At 43.4% G+C, this 20,950-nt stretch overlaps 1 long non-coding RNA gene across 1 annotated transcript in view; it reads left to right on the top strand.

Annotated features, from left to right (window-relative positions):
* The first annotated feature begins 997 nt into the window (after nt 1–997).
* The window catches only part of LOC119152949, a 25,212-nt gene continuing 5,259 nt past the window's right edge, over nt 998–20,950 (top strand). Inside the window, exons 1-5 of the long non-coding RNA XR_005105988.1 lie at nt 998–1,101; nt 1,642–1,852; nt 2,483–2,548; nt 13,740–13,850; nt 18,770–20,950. The exon at nt 18,770–20,950 is cut by the window's right edge and continues 5,259 nt beyond it. This is a non-coding gene — a long non-coding RNA (uncharacterized LOC119152949). The remainder of the gene's footprint in view (nt 1,102–1,641; nt 1,853–2,482; nt 2,549–13,739; nt 13,851–18,769) is intronic.

Below are 20,950 nucleotides of genomic sequence, written 5' to 3' on the forward strand. Positions count from 1 at the left end.
GGCACTGCTCAGCAGGGGAGGTTGTTCTCAGCTTTTAGCAGTGGTGATGGGGATGGAAGGAGACTGGTTACAGCCAGGGATGAGAAGCATGCATTTACATAGGGTCCTTTTCCCTGCAGCCTCACCACTCACCAGCAAGCATGGGTTTATTTTAGCATTGGCCTTCTGAAGCAGGATTAATTTTCCCCTGAAAAGGTCAGCCTGGGACAGGGCCTTCCAGAGCCGGGGTGACTCGGGAAGCCGGAGATACCTACGAAGTAGACAGGGCCTCTAACTGCTGGGCCTGTGCCCAGTGCAAGTATCCTGGAATAGCCTTTCTGATAAACAGCAGGGGAAAAAAAAATCCACGTGGGGTCTTTTTTCAGAGGCTGGTGTCAGACTAAACCAAGCGATAGCGCTGCCCTCTGCTGTTGGGATTCGCGGAAAACAGAAAAGGCAGGGAAGATCCAGAAAAACGTTAACAAAATATAACTAGGAAAGCAGCAGTATGTGAGTACGTGTATTATTTCATCCTCTCATTTCTTACAGTGCTTCAGCCAGTGGAAATGTGCCCTCGTATCATCACAAGTATTTCAGTTTGTAGCAACGGAATATAGCTAATAGTTCTGTTGGGTTTGGGGACCAGTAGTGTCCTCATGGCTGTGCAGAGCATCTTGTGACCCAGAAATCATACTTTCTGGCATGCTTCTTTGTGTTTCAGTGGGCAGCACTGAAATTTCCATCAGTAATTCAGACTTTTGTAACTTTGGTTTTTTCCTTCTTATTATGTAGAATTACTAAATTCCTTACAAGGAAGACCTGGTTGACTACAAGTGCTGTCTACATAGCTCAGGTTTTTGGTTGGCTAGTATTTGGTTCCACCACATCAGCATTTGCAGTGGAAAACAATTCTAATGGAAGATAAAAACCAGACCACTTTTACTTATAGTCTTAGAACTTGAGGGTGTGGGTTGAGAAAAGTGGAAACGGGTAAAATCTGTGTCTTTTCTTTCAGAGATTTCACACAGAAGTGGGAGATGGGAGAATCAGTCCAGCATGTGGAGTGACGACATTTGTTTGGTTCAGTCCGATTTCATTCATTTCACTCTTTGCTACATTCTAGTAAGCATCTGTGCAATCAGCCACATTTACTTTGTTTAATTTGTAACCCCTTTGTGAGTGTAAACTGCTGACATCTGCAAAATTCGAAACACAGAAAAATCTCCTGTGATAGAAAAGAGGGATCTTTTGCCAAAGGTAATAGTCTTTGGACAGGATCTCACACTTCGATGCTACCACATGAGCACCTTCTGAGACGTGTCAAAAAATCATGCATTAGATATGTCTATATCTTTCCTTTATAGTTAGCTAGTTGACATGTAGACAAGGACTCTGAGTATCTGCAGTGGGACAAGGTGCATTGCGTACCAGTTTCCTGCCTGCACCAATCCTGCAATGTGAAAGGAGAGCTGCTGAGAATTCAGGGGTTCCATTGTATGGAAAGCGGCAGCATCCCCAAGTTCATTTCAGGAAGGGAAATTTGCAAACACTTTCAAGCACAATGAGCCTTCTTCCATTAGGTGGCTTTTATAGATCCTAGGTGTTTTGATACTGTGGGTCCTCCTAATTTATTTTTTTTTGTTACTGTGACTTGCTCTGCAGAGGCTCATCCATCAGTGTGCTCTCCATCCCTTAACAGAGGCAGGCAAACCACAAGCAGTGATCAGTGGAGAAATTGTCAGTCCTTATCACCTTTGCACTCCTCCTGCAACATGAAGCTGACAGATAAATGGTTTAAGGAGCCAGGTGGAAATATGCCTTGTGGAAGAGAATCCCTGGTAGCTTGGAAACCTTAGCATCTGGCCATCAGCTGGTGGGTATCTGGCATGCTCCATTCACTGCCTATTTCTGCCCCTCGGTTACCAGAAATGGTAGCTGCTGGACCCCAGAATGATGCCTGGTCTCATCTTTGCAGAATGCTGTATCTGCCCTGCAGTTGGCGTTTGGCAGTGTTAACAAAAATTGAGTGTGGATTTCATGCTATATATTTTTTGCTAATGCTTCTAAAATGGAGACTGGGGTGCTTTTCAGTGCAGTAGCCTTTACTCTGGAGGAGTTCTGGTCACAGAGGACCAGTTCAGAAGTAAATGTTTACTTTGAAACATGCCAGCAAAGCATCCTGAATGATTCACCACTGTGCTCAGTTGTTTGAGATCTCTGATATGTTGTTTATATAAGGCGGTATTTTTGTAAACCCTATTAAGTCTTATGCCATTCCTGTACAGTGTGGGCTGGAGCTGTATACAGGGAGGGGGAAGGGAAACCATTTTCCTCTTACCGTATAGGGTAGGCAACATATTTGAAATGGAATTGGACCCTTTCTCCAAGTGACGGAATCTCTGGTTAAAGTAAGTCACTCCTTTAATCTGGGGCTCATTTATTTTCAATGTGTATGAAGTTGTGTTTTCTTAGTATTGTTTTGTCTTTTTTCTATTTTTCTCAGAAAACCTGAAAAAATTAAGAGAAAGGTTATTAGTCAGCAGGAGTTTCAGGCAGCAACTAAGTGCAGGTAAGAATGATTTTCTTTATCCAGAACCATCTAGCTTGTGGGGAGGGAGAATTTTAACTTCCTAGGAGTGTCTCCTTAAGCACACTTTTTCACAGTGCCTGCAGCTAAGTGCATTCAAGACGTACATGTTGTGTTTCTGTGTAAGAGAAACTATGTGAAGTAACCAGATTATTTAAAAGTCAGGGAAATAATGGATTTTCTAGTTTATTTTTCATTTTCAAGCCATAGCTGGACCATCCACTGCTACCTCCCCATCCTCAGTGTGCCCAATGTATTGATGTTCTGAAGATTAAATACATGACAAGCTTTTCATTATTCTTAGAATGATTATTCCTGCATGTCCTGGTCAGTCACGTTCAAGATTCTTGCCCTTTGTCCAAGGCAATGTCATATCTGTAGCTTCAAATGATTGTAAAGGTCACTATATAATCCTGTGTAGCTTTAAAGGGAATATTGCATGACTACTTGGTTTTATTTGCACTTCATTCTGAACAGTTAGAGCAATTTTCCCCTACCACCAGGTAAGCAAGGCAGACACATCTCTGAAGTTTCAAGAGTTGTCTCCCTGGGTACACGTTTCCTGCCATCTCTAACAGGGAAATCTCAGCACTGTTCAGGAATGAGTTTGACAGCTCCTGATAATGCTTTGATTGCAGTCTGCCTGCATGCATGGAGGCATCAGCTTCATGGGGGTTATTAGTCACCAACTTATATTGCTTCAGCACAAATTTTCTTCCTCTTCAGCACTTTCCTGTAGGTCAGATTTGTTTCAGATACTGAGTTTTTTCTGCTGTCAGTGTTTTCACAGCAACAGATGCCTTTACATAAGAGCCCTCCTGATCCCTTCAGATGGAAGCCCAGCTGTGCCCAGCTTCTGTGTTTTCTGGCCATGGTGTGCTTGTGGATGGCTGGTGCTGAGTGTCCAGGATTCTCTAGTCATTTCACCCGTTTCACTAGTGGGCATTTCTGGGTGTTGTCCTGGATGGAGAGGAGTCACTCTGAGCTGGAAAGTAAACGAGGTTTACTGTCAGAGAGGAGGAGATCGCGCTTCCCGCTCCCACAGATACAACCCAAGTCTCCCAAGACTGTGGGGGATATGAAGCTATCCTGTCAAACAGCTTAGAAACTGGTGTTCACAGAGAGCTGTCTTCTGTGTTCAGCTCTGGGAATAAAATCCTTTTTTGCATTGCTTATTCCAAGCTGGAAACAGCAGGCTCTGCTGTTTCTCCTGCAGTCTCCTTTCCACAAGGAAATAACAGCTGTCCCGGTTGTCACCAGGAGCTTTAATTCTTCACTGCTGCTTTCTACCTCACTTTTCCTTTGGGCATATTTAAAGACCTCCTTGTCTTGGAGGTGCCATTTCAGTACATTGTTGCATTATCAACAGAGCAAAAGACTGGAGCTGGACCATCAGCTCTGAAATGTCTGTCTGTGGTATCTGCTATGAAAAACTAATTGGATGGGTGCGATGGGTTGACCCTGGGCAGCAGCGAAGGGTACTCACACAGCTTCTCACTGTCCCCCAGATGGGACAGAGGAAAGGATAGGAAGAGCAAAAGTGAGAAAACCCTTGGGTTGAGATAAAGATGTTTAATAAGCAAAGGGAAAAATACAAAGTGATGCAAAGGCAATCACTCGGTGCCTCCCACAAGCAGGCTGATGCCAGGGCAGTCTCTGAGCAACAGCTACGATGGTTACCTTGGAAGACAACCCGCCACCAATTGTTATTGCTGAACATGATATTATACGGTATGGAATAACCCTTTGGCCAGTCTGGGTCAGCTGTCCTGGCTCTGTCCCCTCCCATCTTCTTGTGCCCACCCTCCCCCAGCCCACTTACTGGAGGGGGGCAGCAGCAGAAAACGAGAAAGGCTTGACTCTGTGCAGGCACTGTTCAGCAATAGCCAGAAGACTGGTGCATTGTCACCAGTGTTTTAGTCACAAATCTAAAACACAGCAGCATACGGGCTGCTATGAAGTTAACTCAATTCCAGCCAGCTGCTTAACATTCATGCATAGTAGATCAGAAATTTGAGGGTACAGTTTCATAGCTGGTGTAAGAATCCTGATGACTCAATGGCAGTTCTCAGCTTTCTCCCTTCCCATCACGTTCCCCATCTCCTCTCATGTCAGCACTAGCAATCGTGCAGCCTTGCAAAAACTGAGTTTTCAGCACATCCTCAATACTGGTTTGAAGCTGTTGTGTAGGTGGGGGGGTTGGGAATGTCTTGGCTGGGGATGGGGAAAATGACAGAAGTGACCTTTCTGGAATAGACCTGTCAGTTTGTGACATAGGTGGTTGGTATACTGTGGTTGTACTTCATCATTCCTTTATTCCCCTAATTAATCTCTCCCACCTCCACTTATTCCCTTCTAAATGACTACTTGTCACCATGTGGTCTGTAATTCCTGCTTCAGCTTTAGAGCAATTAGCTAGAGAAAACTGTATATGGAAAAAAGTAATCCAGTGGTTTGGTCCTTTGAAGCTATGATGCATGAATCTCTCATTACCAGTTAACTAGGAAAAGGAACTTGATATTTAATGTATGCTACAGAACTAAATAAAAAAGTTGGTCATACGCTATCTATTTCAATACAATATGGATAGAGGAGATTCATTTTTTACTTCACGTGTTTGTGTTTTTTCTTCGTGGCTTTCTGCGTAGGTCTTTAGAATGTGATATACAGTGTACGATGTTTTGCAACTTGTTTGTTTGTGGGGGTTTTTTTTGTTACATCTGAAACATGAACAACAATTGGGGAAGGTGTCCGTATGTTCCTCTTCTGAAAAACCGAGTGTCCTTTCCACTAGATGGCAGGGCGCCTTTGGGTAAGGGAAGCACTCGGCAGGCTGTGTTCGACACTCGGCTGCTCTCAGCCTGGCAGATCTCTCCTTGAATTTATGGGGAGTTTTGCTGGAATGAGTGGGTGGAGTGCGGGAGAGACCTGTAATTATGTTATGAGCCCTTGACAGTACTGGCATGCAGTTTTAAATTTTCTCCAGTACAATAGATGTCTTAATTGAATTCCGTAGAGCTTGACATAATAAGGGAATGAAGAAAAGCTATGTTTCAGCTACAATTAAACCTAAAGTCCGTGTTGGTGAATTTGTTGGAGAAATCTCTGCCTCTTGTACACGTGCTGCATTTGCTGTGCCAAGTTCTGAAGTACTCAATCAGTCCTCGAGGTGAATTGCAAAGAGGAGATTGGCCCAAGTCGTGACCTTGGAATCTGGCTTTAAATGGTTTGGACTGACAGTTTGCTGCAGGTGGAAGGTCCAGTTAGCATTTAGAAGAGTTAAGAGCTCTAATTTTCACTCTTTCATACCAATTTCATCTTAGTGTAATTCAACTGAATGAAACCTGTGTAATTGTGCTAAGAATTCAGCTGGAGTTGTTATAGTCGTTAGAATATTAAGATGAGGAAGTTGTGTGCATTTACCGATCCCGAGTATATAGGTGCATATGGGAAAAATGGGTGTAACACCCCTCCATGCCTGCAAGGAGCATTACACATCGGCAAATGGAAGTGACCACACTAAGAACAGGTCCACATCACTGAGCCTGTGAGCTAATGAGTCGAAGGTTAAAAGATGTACTTAACCGGGTGCTTTGTCATGTTTTTTGTAGCATTACACTTATCTACTAATGCATCTAGAAAACTTGCAGGGAAATTCTCAGAATTCTGAACTTCTATCTTTTTAGTTGATAGAAAGCTGTATTTTAAAATCAGTTGACTCATTTAAAAAATATGACAAGGTAACATTAACTTTATCAGGGCATATGATACTCTTAATACAATAGCTCAAAACAAAATCAGCTGTTTCAGAAAAATGTCAGCATTTTCAAGTTTATTTGCTGTGGTGTTTGAAATTGATTAGTTTATCTTTTTCTGGAATAGTTTTCTGTACTTTATTCCAAAAATTTTAAAAGTCACTTAAAATATATAAATTCATTTGTAAAAGGAATGTGGTGACAAAATCAAAAGTGTAAGTCCAGTGAAACAAATATTTTATGAAAAGCTGTTTCAGAGAGGGCATTGTTCAAAATGTTAACTTGTGCAAAAGATATTTTCAGATGGTGTATGGTGTGACATGTTGTGCAATTTTTTAATGACGTTTTCAGAAGCTACTTGTAGTATTTGCCCTGGCTAAGCTTTGTTACAAATTACCCTGCTTAAGCCTGTTGGATCATGACTTGGATCCTTTGGCTTTAATGAAATTTTTTTGCCGAGTTTTGCCCACACTCAGTTTGGGAAAGATCTACATCTGCTTTCAGAGAAAAAAGCTATCAGCTTTCCTAGCCTGTTACACAAGGATATAGCTCTCTTGAGGCTGCCTGCATTGCACGTACACTACTTGCTTTGCACTTAGCCTTCTTACCTATCTTACTCAGCTGCATGCAAGGCAGATTTTAGAGCACGGTGATCTCACTGGTGGACCTCCAGTAACATCTGTACTGGAGTTGAACATCTATTTTTCGAGGGTATCAGACACGAGGTATCTCTTGTGCTTCAGCAGGAAATGCTATATTTTTAGCATCCTTGTGAGCATGAGGGAGCAGCTGCAGCGTGCAGATCCCAGCTGTGAGGAGAGCAGGCGGTGCCGGCAAAGCTGCAGCTGGTACACTGCTTCTAGCTGAGGGGTGCTTGGTGGAATTGCCCAGAGAGCCTCTGTGAAAATGAATGGAGTAGCAACTGCTCTAGTCCATATAATGTAAGATTTCTGGTTTGCTGTAGCAAAAATACCTCCAAGTTAGTTGTGACGTTTCAGAAGTTCTTTTTCAGAGAAAACATTCAGTGTGGATGAAAAGCTCTTCTTTTTTGTATCATTGTTTTTTGTGTTTTGTAACGAAGATTCTTTTGCTGCCTGCACTATCTGAATGCTTTCTTTCGCTGCGTCTGCATCTAAGTTTGGAAATCTGATGTAACATCTCCAGGGATTGGGAAATGACACCTCTTGTACCCTCCAGGTACCAAACACTGCAGCTTTTGAGTCAGGGAGCTGCTTCTGAAAGAAGCAAGAAATAATCCTTTATTCTGCTTGATAGCCTGTTACCCAGCCTGGATTTTTCACCCATGTTTTATAGGCATGGCAGTGCTACTAGGATCAGCCAAAGCAGTTCACACCCTCCATTGCATATAATGTCAACAATTGGATGAACAGCTGGGGTTTACATCACCTTCCTTCACATATCTCACATAGGTGATGGGAGGCTGCTGGGTAACTGTTGGATAACAGGTGTTCTTAGGCCCCAGTGACATGAAAGCTACATCTGAGCACACTGTAAAGCAGCCCCAAGAGTGTATATGGGGGACACTGCAGTGGTCCTGCACGGTGTCCCTGCTTATGACAACCTCTCCGAGCTTAGCACCCGCAGAAAGATAACTCTGATAATTCTTGGTCCTGTGTTCTGGCAGAATCCCCGCGAGGCCTCTTGAGGTGGTTTTTGTCTCGTTACCTGCTGTTGGAGCAGTAGTAAGGAGATGGAAGTAAGGCCTTGTACTTCCCGTAATTAACGTACGGTTGGCAATGTAAGTCTCCTGTTGCCATTTGGTAAACTGACTGATGTCTCGGAGCTTGGACCCCAGTAGCTGACAATGCTTGCAGCAATAGATCCTTAATGGTGCTGGTGTCAGTTTTACCAGGGAAAGGTATGTAATAGGCAAGCACAGCTACGTTTTTCCCATTTTCATTTTCTCCCAGTTCCTGTTGTTTCTACTGCTTGACCATATTTAGTACAAACAGGTGGTGACAGCTGGCAGGTTTTAACCACAGCTTTGCTTAGACCTCCTCTGAGCGTGACTTTTACAGTACTACAAAAAACATATGGTATCATTTGAAATAGCTTTGAGGGGAAGATGCACAGAACTGGGACCTGTGAGATTCCTTGTGGTAAGGGTAGAAAGGTATTGGATTAAAGGAATGGTTTAAACAGCATGAGAGTTCACAGGACCTGGTTCTATTTCCTAGCATTGTCTGGCTGTGGACAAAGCACCCCTAAATGCCAAGAATGGAGGGGCCTAGTTAATCTGACATGTTGGGGAGTAACTCTGAAAGGGTGAAAAAAATGGGTTAATTGGGAAAACATCCCGCAAGAAAGGTGTTACGCAATAGCATGAACTAACGATGACTTGGAGTTGAATTGCAGCGCCTGGGTTATTTGAAGCATTACAAAGCAGAGGGACATGAGCATATAAGGAAAGAATGAGTGGGAGGCAATCTGGTTTTTCTTTTCCTTTCCTTGCCTCTGAATCTTGCAGATCAGTTTTCCGAGGCAGTGTTTCACACAGAGATTGCAGTGGTTCAGCTTTCTAAGCTAGTTTTTACGTGTTAGGTCTCTCCTTCAGGAAAGCTGCCTGACAGATGAAGACTGGTGAGATACATCTGGTGTCTTCCTTAAGAGTGATGAGAGGATTAAAGGGCCAGATAGGCACCAACACCACAGATGAGGACATGCAGATACTTTTGGTGTTTGTACCATGAGAGGTGGAAAAAGGAAGGTTTTCTGGAGGGAGGTAGAACCTATGATTTATGGCAATAAAATGAAATTTTTAGATTCTTTGAAGTCCATTGTTAAATTCTCTTTTCATAAATATTGAAATACTCAACCTGTTGTTGCTGTTTCCTTAAAAAATGCCAAGAGAGATTGATTCTGATTCCTTTGCGACTCTCTGATTTGTTAATGTTGCTTTCCAAGTCAAGATACCTCATGATCTTGTATAAAATACACAACATGTGCTGCAGAGAGGCCATGTTTTTATAAGCAAATGCAGCATGTAGTGAATTCGTGCTCTGCCTGCCAGCAGAAACCATGATTTCCAACAGGTTTGCACAGAGGAACCTTATGGCTGTGCACCTCACAACTGCCTGCTATTTCTCAACAATTCCAAGTCCCTCTGCCTTGCCCTTGTTCCATGGACAGATCTGAGGTCACACTGCTGGAATAATCCCCTCAGCTTATCTTTCTGGCTATATCATGCCCTGTTTGAAAATTCCTCCCACTTACTTCTCCTTACAATCATATCACTATAAATGTCTCGTTCTTGCTTCAAACGCCCATCAGAGTTTTAGGCTTACTTATCCCTCTGACCTGGTCTGCTGTCTTATTTGCCTTGCCATCTCTGCTCCTGTAGCGTGCTAGTCTTGACACCCTATTAAGTTTTTCATCTCTGCTTTCTGTGCTTCTTCCCAATTGCTTTCTTGCAGAGGATTTCTTTTGCATCTGTTCCACTAATGACCTCTTAAAAGCACAGTTACTTTGGTACCCAGTAGTGGTGTCTTTATAGATGATTAAGAGACGCTGACTAAAACAGTTGCTGAATTTCCCAATGTACCTTATCTTCCTCTCTGTCTCCTTGATTTAAGATCTGAGAGGTGAGAACTGCCTTTGTTTGGGGATATTGCAGATATTAAACATATGATAAAATGGAAATAACAATTTCCCAGTCTGCATGTGCAAATGTAGGTATTGATACGATAAACCACATGTGACTTTTTGCAGGTGTTCCCTTTGCCAGGGTTCTGGGCTTCTTGCCAAAGCGTTTTCTCTCAACCTCACTGTTAACCAGTCCCTTGCGTTTTGCATCAGCTTCTGTGTAAATAGGCTTAGCCCTCCGGTTAATAGATATCTTTTTCTCAAGCCCTGCCCATTGCACCTGCCTTTGAAAATGTGCCCTGGAGAACCCAGTGATTCATTTGTTGCGTGCTGCTGCGTTTGATTAAATCATTGCTTAGTTTCAGGTGGCTGCATTTGCATGCTGGAGCACTTGATCCTCCTGTTTACTGCTTTTGTAAATCATGGAAGTGTTTGTAAAGCTTGAGGGGAAGTTCAGAATGGAAGGTATAATATCAGTGTTTGGGATAACAAATGGTATAGGCCATACACTCTCGTCATTCAATGCTTTTTCTGTTTCCACACCAGTGAGCACGATGGATGTAATGTAGTCACAGCATGTTTCCAGAAATCCTGAGATCAGTAATGTAAAATAGGTCTTTGGAATTTTAATAATGGAGAAAATGTCAGTATGCAAAGTTGGTGCAGCCTTGTTCCTCCCTTCCCCCGGTTTTACTCCTTTAGACCAGTCTGTCTTCTGACCTTGCAGATATGACGTAAGGCAGGGATAGAAACCCTCCAGAACCTTGCATCGATTCCCCTCCTCTTCCAATAGGATTCACCACCCTACGAAGTAAATGGATATGGGCATACTTTTAGACCACACCTTCAGGATCAGTTCCCATCTCCCTGGATGCATTTGGGAAGCTTGGGGACCTTCAACACTGAAATTACTTTTGCCATCTCCTAAGGGGGACTGTGGCACCCAGAGATCTCTGGGGTCTTTCCAGACCGCTGTTTTTCCCCAGCCGTGTTCAGGGATGAGTTGTGTGTCACTGGCAATGCTTCAGTCAAAACAGTTTGAAGGCGGTTTTGTACTACCAGAGGTGAACAGCGAAGCGTTGAAGGGAGCGTGATTCTTACCCAGCCTTCTCGTTGAAATGGCATTATTTATTTATCTTGTTAAATGATGGTGGTATTTTGCTCATAAAATATATTTGTACGCTGTCAAGTATATGTCTGGGGTTTCAGAGATCAGCTGCCCAGGTGGGGTATCACAGATCAGTTACAGGCTAATGCTGGGAATAGGAAATTATACAGAGGAAAGACACAGTTAATTCTTCCGTGCGTGTGTAAGTCAGTCCCTCTTGGCAAGTGACAGTTCAGTAACTTTTCTGAGCATTAAACTTAGACAACCTTTTTTTTTTTTTTCGGTAGTGTCTTCACGTAGCTTCGTATGGAGAGCAATTTGAGACGTTATTCTTACAAAAGAAGTATGACCAGAAACCCTCATTGTGATTGCTGCAGTGACGTGGTTCACTCCCTGTTAGAGAACTGCCTATCTGGCTCAGACCAGCCAATAACAAGTTACTAGCTTCCCTAAGTGAAATCAAAGAAGCAGTTATTCAGGGCTATACTGAACCTATAGAATGAGTAACAAGTCAAGATCAGATCGGGTTCAGTACCAAGAAAATCCTTACTCATTTGCCTGTCAAGGGGTTTTGCTGAGGGTTTTTTCCGATTGGTTACCAGAAGAAGTAAAGATTTTTCTCCCTCATTTTACATCAAAAATTTTCTTGGCCAGCAACAAAATCCCCATAGTTTATGGGAGGGTTTTTTTCATACAAAAACTAATAGTGGCACAATCAGAGCACCCGTCTTTTTCTATGGAGAGGGAAAAATAATATAAGCCAGAGCCCCCAGAGAAGTCTGCCTAATTAGTGATTGAAAGATTATTTATTAGCAACTAAAGGTGCTGGAGTGACCTGTGTGTGACTTTTTGTCTCCTTCCAGGCTTTACAAGTTCTTGTACCACGGCAAACAAAGCTGCGAGAAAAGTAGGGCCTCCCTTCAGTAATTATTTCGTCTTACTCTAAAAGTGAGGACAAAATGGGTAATAAACATTAAGACATAACTTCCAGACTTACGAGACTATTTTCCCCTCCTTGTTCCAGTTTTTTAGGTCACAGTAATTCTTTGTCTTTAATTCCACAACAATATTCAAAAAGCTTAATTTTGCTTTTTGAACAGTAAGTGATTTTTTTGCTCTCCTGTCTGTTTGAAGATAGTGATGATGAATGTAAAAAGCCTTTTTCTTTACCCCAGATACATATGCTTGCTATACAAATCCGTAAATATTGCACTAAGTGCTGTTCTTTTTCTTCCTTGGATCTCATGTTACTTTACAGGGAACCTGTTTAGCTTTCTTCTTAACCATGGTTACACAGAGAGGAATAATTTAATGACTGAACAGTCTGTTTTGGTTGCAGAGCTGGAAGTTGACCAATTTACCTAACTTTTTGGTTCTCAGCATAGACTCCCCTCCGCTTATGCCTTACGTACAGACTAAACTAGTTTCTGGGATGGCATCCCTTGATGCAAGTGATGGAGAGAAGGATTAGGAGACAGCAATAATCAGGAGATTTTGTTTAACTGATTGTGGAAGTAAATAGATTTTGTCCATTTATCACGTATGCAAATAGCTGGTCTTTGAACGACCTGTGCAACAGTGTTTAACCCCAGAACCATTATAGATTCCTGAAAAGTTGTTCTTACTGACACTCCCCAGCCAAGTTAGGTTTTATATTCTTCATAGGTAAAAAACTCTACAGGTTTACCTTCTTTCTGTGTGGGTTTATGTATATTGACAGAACTCCAGCTTCCCTAAATGCACGTGTCTAAATGAAAAGTGAATGTAGATAAGTGAAGCTGAAAGCCAATAAAATAAGATGCTGTCAGCTGAGGGCAAATGCAAAAGCAGCTGTATCTGTCCTCCTCAGCAGACTTCCTCAGAAATAAAGCAGGGTTAAGGATTCTACAGAATGAGCCATTCTCCATGCTCCAAACCTCTGAGTCAGAAATCCCCAAAATCAGTTAAGGACAAATGGCACTCTGACAGAAGGGTTTCTTGAGTTACGTAAAATGGGAAAGCATGATGATGAAACCAAAACAACAAATAAATAGTGTGTTTTGCATACACTTTCATTGCCTTGCCGAAAAGAAAATACATCCCCCCAAAAGTCAGCTGAGTTTTTGTGGCTTTGCAAAATGATGAATGAATGCCTTGTTCTTTATTATTGCTTAAGTCATTCCTACTTATGCCAGTATTTCAAGGATTATGTTTTAATTGTTCTGAAGAGGTGAAAACACTTTCTTGCTGATGAATAAACACTGCCACTTTTAAATATTTGTATGCAAAATGTCTTTAAAGCCATTATGAAATGCTTTCCAAAAGCACTAAGAAGCTGTTTCCCGAAAAGACAGTTTTTCTCTACATTTTCTTTCATGCTAAACAGTCCAAATGAAAAGCCTTTCAGAGTTAACTAGTTTAAGCAATACCACTGTTTTAGTGTAATGAATAACTTTTTATAGAGGACAATTGCACACAGTTCAATATGCTAGTATTTCTATTTCTGTGCCCCACCAATGCCGGGATTCTAGGGTAGAATTTCTTTCTTTGAGAAAGCTGAAGCGATCAAAACCCTGATTAACCTCTGATATTCACGTGGTGCTCTTGATCTTGAGGACCGAAGCAGTAACAAAGAGTTAATGGCAGCCATATGCTCAGGGTATTGTGGGTACTGTTGACCCAAATGTGAACTCCGCAAGCCAGTGCTGCTAACTGCTGTTTGTTTCAGGTTTGGCGTGGAGATTACTGATGAAGAGTTTGAGCTGCCACTTGACAGAATCCCCCTTGATGAAGATGGAAATGTCAGATACCCCCACTTGATGGCCAGGTTTGATTCCCGGTATGCAGCGTATGTATTTTATTTCTCATCTGTGAGTAGAATTATTTTTAATCTGAAAGGCTCACATAACATTTCCAGACTGATTCTCATTTCTTGAGTGTGCTCCTTTATGACATATTTCTTTCATGGCATATGCTGATTACATTTAAAATTAGCTGATGTTATGGGTATATACTGTTTGTAATTTAGTTGCTCTTTATAAGCTAATCACTTGGTTTAGAAGGAAGACTTCAAACGTATGTAATATACCATCATGCTTTCTGAAGGCTGGGAAATAAAACAGACTTTAAAAAAACCTAATTCTTTCCCAAAAATGGTAATAAATGTACTTCATATCTCTCTCAGAATGTGAAATGTTTACAGGCCCTATTATGTAGTCTGAAATACTTCTGAGACAGTGATATTGGTTAATAGAAACTCTACTCAGCCTCCAAGGCTTAGCTGTGAATTAGAGTTTTATCAAAATAAAGCATTGGACTAGATAGATGTATTTTATTGTTTTCCCAAAATTAGAGCTCGATCCCCAAAACTGTTACACCAGTAGTGGGGCAGAAGCCAGTGACATTGCTGAGGCAAGTGAGGGTCTTGTGGAATCTGGGACTGGAGAAAGCCACTCCACGCATGAAATCTGGAGATGTAAATTCCAGCACTTTCACACACACTTGCATGTACACACAAAAGTTAGACTGCTCAAACAGGAATGCAAATGGTTTTCAGTTACTCAGCAGGTAAGGCTGTATCTAGTTTGCATACACACGTGAAGGGTAGGTAGAAGTCTGAGTTCAGTGCACTGGAACCACGTGGGGTACCTTTCTGCACTTCAGGTAACAAACCAACCAAGTATTGCAGACCTGATGCAACTGCTTCTTACCTCCTGTTCCATTAACTGCTTTTCCACTCTTTCTCTTTCTTTTCCTCACTCCTTGTCTTCCTGCTGTACATTTACACACAGGACTGTCGGATATGACACGGGATTCATGAGACGCATATGACCTTCCAGAATGGGATCCCCTAGGCGATCTCCAAGAGTGTCTCAAATAACTCTTGAATGAATCTGTGTGGGCTCCTGTTCCTTGCATATTTTTACTGCCAAGGCCTCCTCTCCAGTTCTTCCTTTTATAGCCTGCTGGCCGCGTTGAAACTATCCTGGATTTGGTTGTGTGTGAATTTCTGTGAGAAGTGTCTCAGCTCCAGCAGTTTTCCCTGGTTGTCCTGTGGTAAGGGTGTAAAGAGGAGACAGAGGATAAAGACTGCCTAGAAAAGCTGGCCAAGCTTTGAGAAACCAAAAGCATCAAAATTAAAATACACAGAGATGCACAACACCGGACCCTACCTCCTCCTCCTTGCTGTGCACTCGGCTGCAGTATCCCTCCTCCATGCTTCCTGCCTCTTTCTCATGCACACGTTGCTTCAGCTCCCGTGTCCAGATAAATTCTGAAATGAAGAGAAGCTGAGGCAAGATGCTTCTCAGCAGTGTCTTGTCTTTGTGCACCAAGCCATGCATTAAGATGGATCTGGACACTGCCTTTACTTCGTTTCTTGTTGTTAAAGTGACACACTTGGACCACAAAGGAGCTGCATTCAGCCCAGGGTGTACCACTGCCTGCAACCTTGTCTTGAAGTGTGTCCCTAAGAGTATTCACAGCTACTTACAGACCTTTAGAAGAGCTGTCGCTGAGCCCTTATTTCAATAGTAAAAAAACTGTGCTCTGTAATATTCTTGAGGCTGTCAGCGAGATAGTAGTTAACAAGCAGGCTTGCATCTGACATTCTTGGGGACCATGAACAACAGAGAACACCGTGGCTTGTAGGGGCATGTGGGAAGCCAGATTTGTACTAGCCTAGCTCTGCCACCTTTAGGCCCTCTGCAATCCGAGGTGAGCTGGGAACACCCTGGGAAATAAAAACCCACCTCTAAGGCTGACACCTAGCAGGGAACCACAGGTGACACCCTGGACTTTGCTGCCGAGTTTCCAAAGTAATTTAAAACACTTGGTGCAGCTATGTTAAGCAATGAAGGAAGGAATCTACAATAATTGGCAAGTTAAAGCTGCCTGCTGTAAATGGGGTACGCTAGGAAGGGAGCCTGGAAACATAGCAGCCAAATGCCACAGGAAGAGAAAAAAAAACTTATGGGATTGTGAAAACTCTTTTCCCTAGGTCAGCCAGGGACCTATGGACGTGTCTGGCCTCCTGTCTTCCCACAAAGAATCATGGAACCCTAGAAGCTGAACTACCATCTCTTGCCAGTGAAATACTAAGAGATCTCCTCAGAACATCTGGAATCTGAATGGTCAGCTGCACGAGTGGGGGTTTATATGGGCCAAGTCGTTGTTTTGCTGTCACATGCTACCAAGAATTGGCTTAGGTTAGACACACGGGCACCAGCAACATCTGGGCTTCTTTGCCAGGGAACCCTCAGACATACCAGCATTGTCAGACTCAAACGCAGACCATAAAAAGGAGGGTGAATATTCTAAGAAGTGGTCTGTCTTAATTGCAGGAGAAAGAGCTGTTAGATTAGAAACTTGGAATAAGGGAGGAGGGTATTTTAGGGACTAAGGTTAAGCCTGGATTTTGTCACAACAAAAAGAACAGAACCTGATCATTCAGTGCTGAAATCCCTTCTCTGCAGTCTGTTTTTTAACTGATCTGTCTCATTTCCAAGTCAACCTTCAGAATTCACTAAACCTAGAAATTTTGAAGATTATTATCATGCCTACACCTGTTGTTTACAAATAACTAGTGTTCATACAGAAATCATTATAACTTCCGTGGCATAATTCTGTATTCGAATGTGATCCAAACAAATAATTATATGTGCTCACTGGAACTATTGCTGCTCAAGTCAAGTGGGAGAGAGTCCACAGGCCCCATAGCATAGCTTAAGGGATAGCTCTGTATGTGCTTTATGGTGAGAACTGGAGGCCAGATGCTTCTTTCAGATTAATTCTATGTTAATATGACATCATTTCTGCAAAACCAGAGTGTAACTGAGAACACAAGGTAGGACTGAGATATCATTTTCACTTTCATCATCTGCCTCCCCATGTCTTTCCTCCTACAAACCCAAATGTTGCTTTCAGGCATTGTCCCAGATTCTCTGCTCTATGTGGTGAGTTGGCCCCAGCCAGCAGCCAAACTCCCACCCAGCTGCTCGCTCACTCAGTGGGATGCAGGGAGAAAGTAGAAGGAATAGGAAAGAGAAAGCTTGTGGGTTGAGCTAAAGACAGGGAGATCACTTACCAACTCCTGTTGCAGGCAAAATGGACTTGACTCGGGAAAAATTAATTTAATTTGTTGCCAATTTATATATATTTGTGGTGGTTTGTCCTTGCTGAATGGCAGATGCCCACCAAAACTGGTCTGTCACTCCCCTCCTAAACCAGACAGGGGAGAGAAAAGTATAGCAAAAGGCTCATTGGGTCAAGATAAGGACAGGGAGATCACTCAGCAAATACTGTCATGGGCGAAACAGACTTGACTTGGGGGAAATTAGTTTAGTTTATTAGCATTCAAATCAGAAAAAAACCCTTCCTCCCTCCCCTCCCTTCTTCCTGGGCTTAACTTAATTCCCAATTTCTCTGTGTCCTCCCCCCGAGTGGCACGGGGAACGGGGGTTATGGTCAGTTCACCACACGTTGTTTCTGCCAGTCCTTCCTCCTCACGCTCTTCCCCTGCCTGCTCCAGCCTGGGGTCCCTCCCACAGGAGACAGTTCTCCATGAACTCCTCCAGTGTGAGTCCTTCCCGTGGGCTGCAGTTCTTCACACACTGCCCCAGCATGGGTCCCCCATGGGGTCACAAGTCCTGCCAGAAAACCTGTTTCAGTTTTTCTGAATTCAGTTGCGGGCTCTTCTCTCCATGGGACCTGGGGACCTGCTGCAGCAGGGGCTTCCCAGGGGGTCACAGCCTCCTTCGGGCATCCACCTGCTCTGGTGTGGGGTCCTCCCCGGGCCGCAGGCGGGTACCTGCTCCACTGTTAACCTCCCCACGGGCCGCAGGCGGGTACCTGCTCCACCGTTAACCTCCCCACAGGCCGCAGGCGGGTACCTGCTCCACCGTTAACCTCCCCACGGGCCGCAGGCGGGTACCTGCTCCACCGTTAACCTCCCCACGGGCCGCAGGCGGGTACCTGCTCCACCGTTAACCTCCCCACGGGCTGCAGGGGCACAGCCTGCCTCACCATGGGCTTCACCACAGGCTGCGGGGGAATCTCTGCTCCAGCACCTGGACACCTCCTGCCCCTCCTTCCTCACTGACCTGGCGGTCTGCAAGGCTGTTGCTCTCACATAGTCTGACTCCTCTTTCTTGCTGGCACAGATTTTTATTTTTTTTTCCCGTTTTATATGCTAGCCCATAGGTGCTACCACCATCACTGATTAGCTCGGCCTTGGCCAGTGGTGGGTCCACCTCGGAGCCAGCTGGCATTGGCTCCACTGGACATGGCAGGGGAACCTTCTGGCATCTTCTCACCAAAGCTACCCCTGTAGCCCCCCCGCTACTAAACCCTTGCCATGCAAACCCATGACAATATTTAATTACTAATTTAGGAAGAAAAAAGAGAAATGTTAAGACATAAGTAAAAGACCTTTCTTCCCCCACTTCATTCCTTCACTCCAGATTCCTCTCATTACTGCCACCAGTTACACTCGGTCCCTTCAGCAAGGAAGCCAGTGAAGTGGTGTGGAGCAGGGAGGGGGTTATGATCAGGTTGTAGTGTTTTCTCTCTGCTGTTCCTTCCATCTTGCTCTTTTCCTCTGCTCTGTCACGGGCTTTCCACGGGCTGCTGTCCATTCCAGGGTGGAGGAGGGCCTTTTCTGGAAGGCAGGGGAAATGTGATGTATCTGCAGTAGCTGAGTTGATTTATATCTCCTGTAGCTCTGAGATGGTGCAAATGCTTTCTTCCTACCTTGTGCAGCTGCTGCTTAACAAGTTTAGAAGACCTGGCCGGAGACAGCCGCCGTGCGCTGCTGCAGAGAGCTATCCATGTGAGTGTGCTGCCCATGGAGGGAGGGCTCCCTCTCGACGGGCCTTTGGCAGCTCGTTTGCCAGGGGAGAACATAAGATACCACCATTAAGGATAAGTCAAGTCCATGTCTAAATCACACAGTCCGCATGAGTTGCAGCATGCCATGGAGTCACAGCTCCGGCTTCTCCATATGAAGGCTGAGTCTGGAATATGTTGTGGTTTCTTCCTGGTCTTCCCACTGGCGGCAGGGCGTGCAGGAAGGAGATGCTTTGATCGACCCGTGTCCCTTGAATGAACGTACGATGTAACCTCAGTAGACAGCCAGGCCAGGAGTCTGGAGCTGTTCCCAGCTGTCTCAGTTTTGACGTAGTTTCAGAGTGCTTCTTGCTTCCATGGACCTTTCTTGCTTGTTTTCTCTTAGGAAAGGAGAAATCTTGCTTCATTTTTTTCATACCTGTTCATCTTCAAGTAACTTCTATGAAACAGGAAGTTAAAAGAAGCGTTTAGGAAATTCTAAGAAATCTCATTAAAATGGCAATGGAGAGGTTTCATTTACTGAAATAACATTTAAATTGGGAATAAAGGAAACTAAATGTATTGTTTATCTTCAAATAAGGTGTTACTTTGATTGGAAAGGAGCGTTTTTAAAAGATCTAAGTCTAGCTGAAAAATGGCTCTGCATTGGCTTGTGAAGGTTTGTCTCCCTCATCCTTCCCCCGTTATCCAGCCAGGTAGGCCTGAGGACAGACCATAATAGTATGGGATGAGCCCCATGAGACACAGCATCTGAACAGCATCTTCGTTCCCAGTCTCACAGATAGAAACAAGAGGATAACTTAAAAGAATTGCTCTGACTGGAAGCAGGAGGTAGTTTGTGAGCTTGAGGGAATACAATCAATAAGGATAACATGGAAACTTTTGGCTATGGTCATAGATAAACCATACAGAGGTTTAGTGTAGCAAGAACAGTAAAATCTAACTTCTTTTTCTATAATGGCATTTCATACTAGCAAGGATGGTGAGTGTATTAATTAAGACAAAAGTTATTAAGAGTCTGCTATAGGTATACTAGCTATAAGTGAGACAAGATTTCTGAGGAATAGTAGTATTTTGTATATTAATTTTGGAACGGTAGAATCAGGCTTATGTGCTCAAAGCTGGTCTGTTATCTCTAACTGTATCAGCTGACCTAATTAGACCATGTCACTATTACCCGAATGCTCTAATATGTGTGCATCTGACATTAATCATGGACGCTTTAGACTTTAATTAGTCACATTATGGTGGCATTTACTGCTCATAGACTCCAAGAGGAGGCAGCTACCCAGAAAGCAAATACATCAGTAGCTTGGCTCCTACTGCCAAATGTGCAAATTGCTGACTGTAGTGGTAGCAGGCAACAGCGTGCACGAAATAGAAAGAAGGTGGTATGGCAGAATCAGGGCACTGGTTGCAATGTTCCTGCCTCTGACCTCTTTCCCCTCACTGTGTATTCATAGAAGTGAAGGTTTAGATCGGCTCAGTTTTCTTGATTTCTGTTTGATAATAGTACTTTTGATTCCTCGCCTCTTACAGTGGAGCTTTGTTGTCACTCTTGCCTTGTGAGTGGCACAGCTGGAACTGACTCCTTCGGTATTTGAAGGGAGATTATGTTGTGTTCATTCCTCATACAGTACATGCAGGAATAAATTATATATGCCAATAGGATAGGATTTGAGAAGTGCTGAACGTATACCCCGATGTCAGTGAAAACTGTGGTTAAACCTCCTCCCAAACTTCATTTTTTCGATTGAGCAGCTACATAAGAAATGCTTTTGAAAATCCTGAGTAATTTGCCTTAGCAAATGTATTTACTGCTGTTCTATAAAAAGAGGAAATTAGAGTGCGAAAATAGTGTGAGCTGTTCTCCCAGCTGATAGCTTCAGTAGGGAACACTGACACCAAGTCACTTAGGTGAAAAGCAAAGAGCCACACAACCTTGCAGAACAGTTATTTTGCCTTACAGATGAGCTTCTTAAAGGTTGCATGTTTTCATGATGCTGATTGAGAAGTTATAGTGTCACCTATAGATCCCAGTGAGCTAGGCATGGTTCAAACCTACAAAGGTATCGTAGTCTGTACTGCAGAGCA

The sequence above is a fragment of the Falco rusticolus genome, chromosome 1 (genome assembly GCF_015220075.1).
Source record: "Falco rusticolus isolate bFalRus1 chromosome 1, bFalRus1.pri, whole genome shotgun sequence".
Lineage (NCBI taxonomy): Eukaryota > Metazoa > Chordata > Aves > Falconiformes > Falconidae > Falco > Falco rusticolus.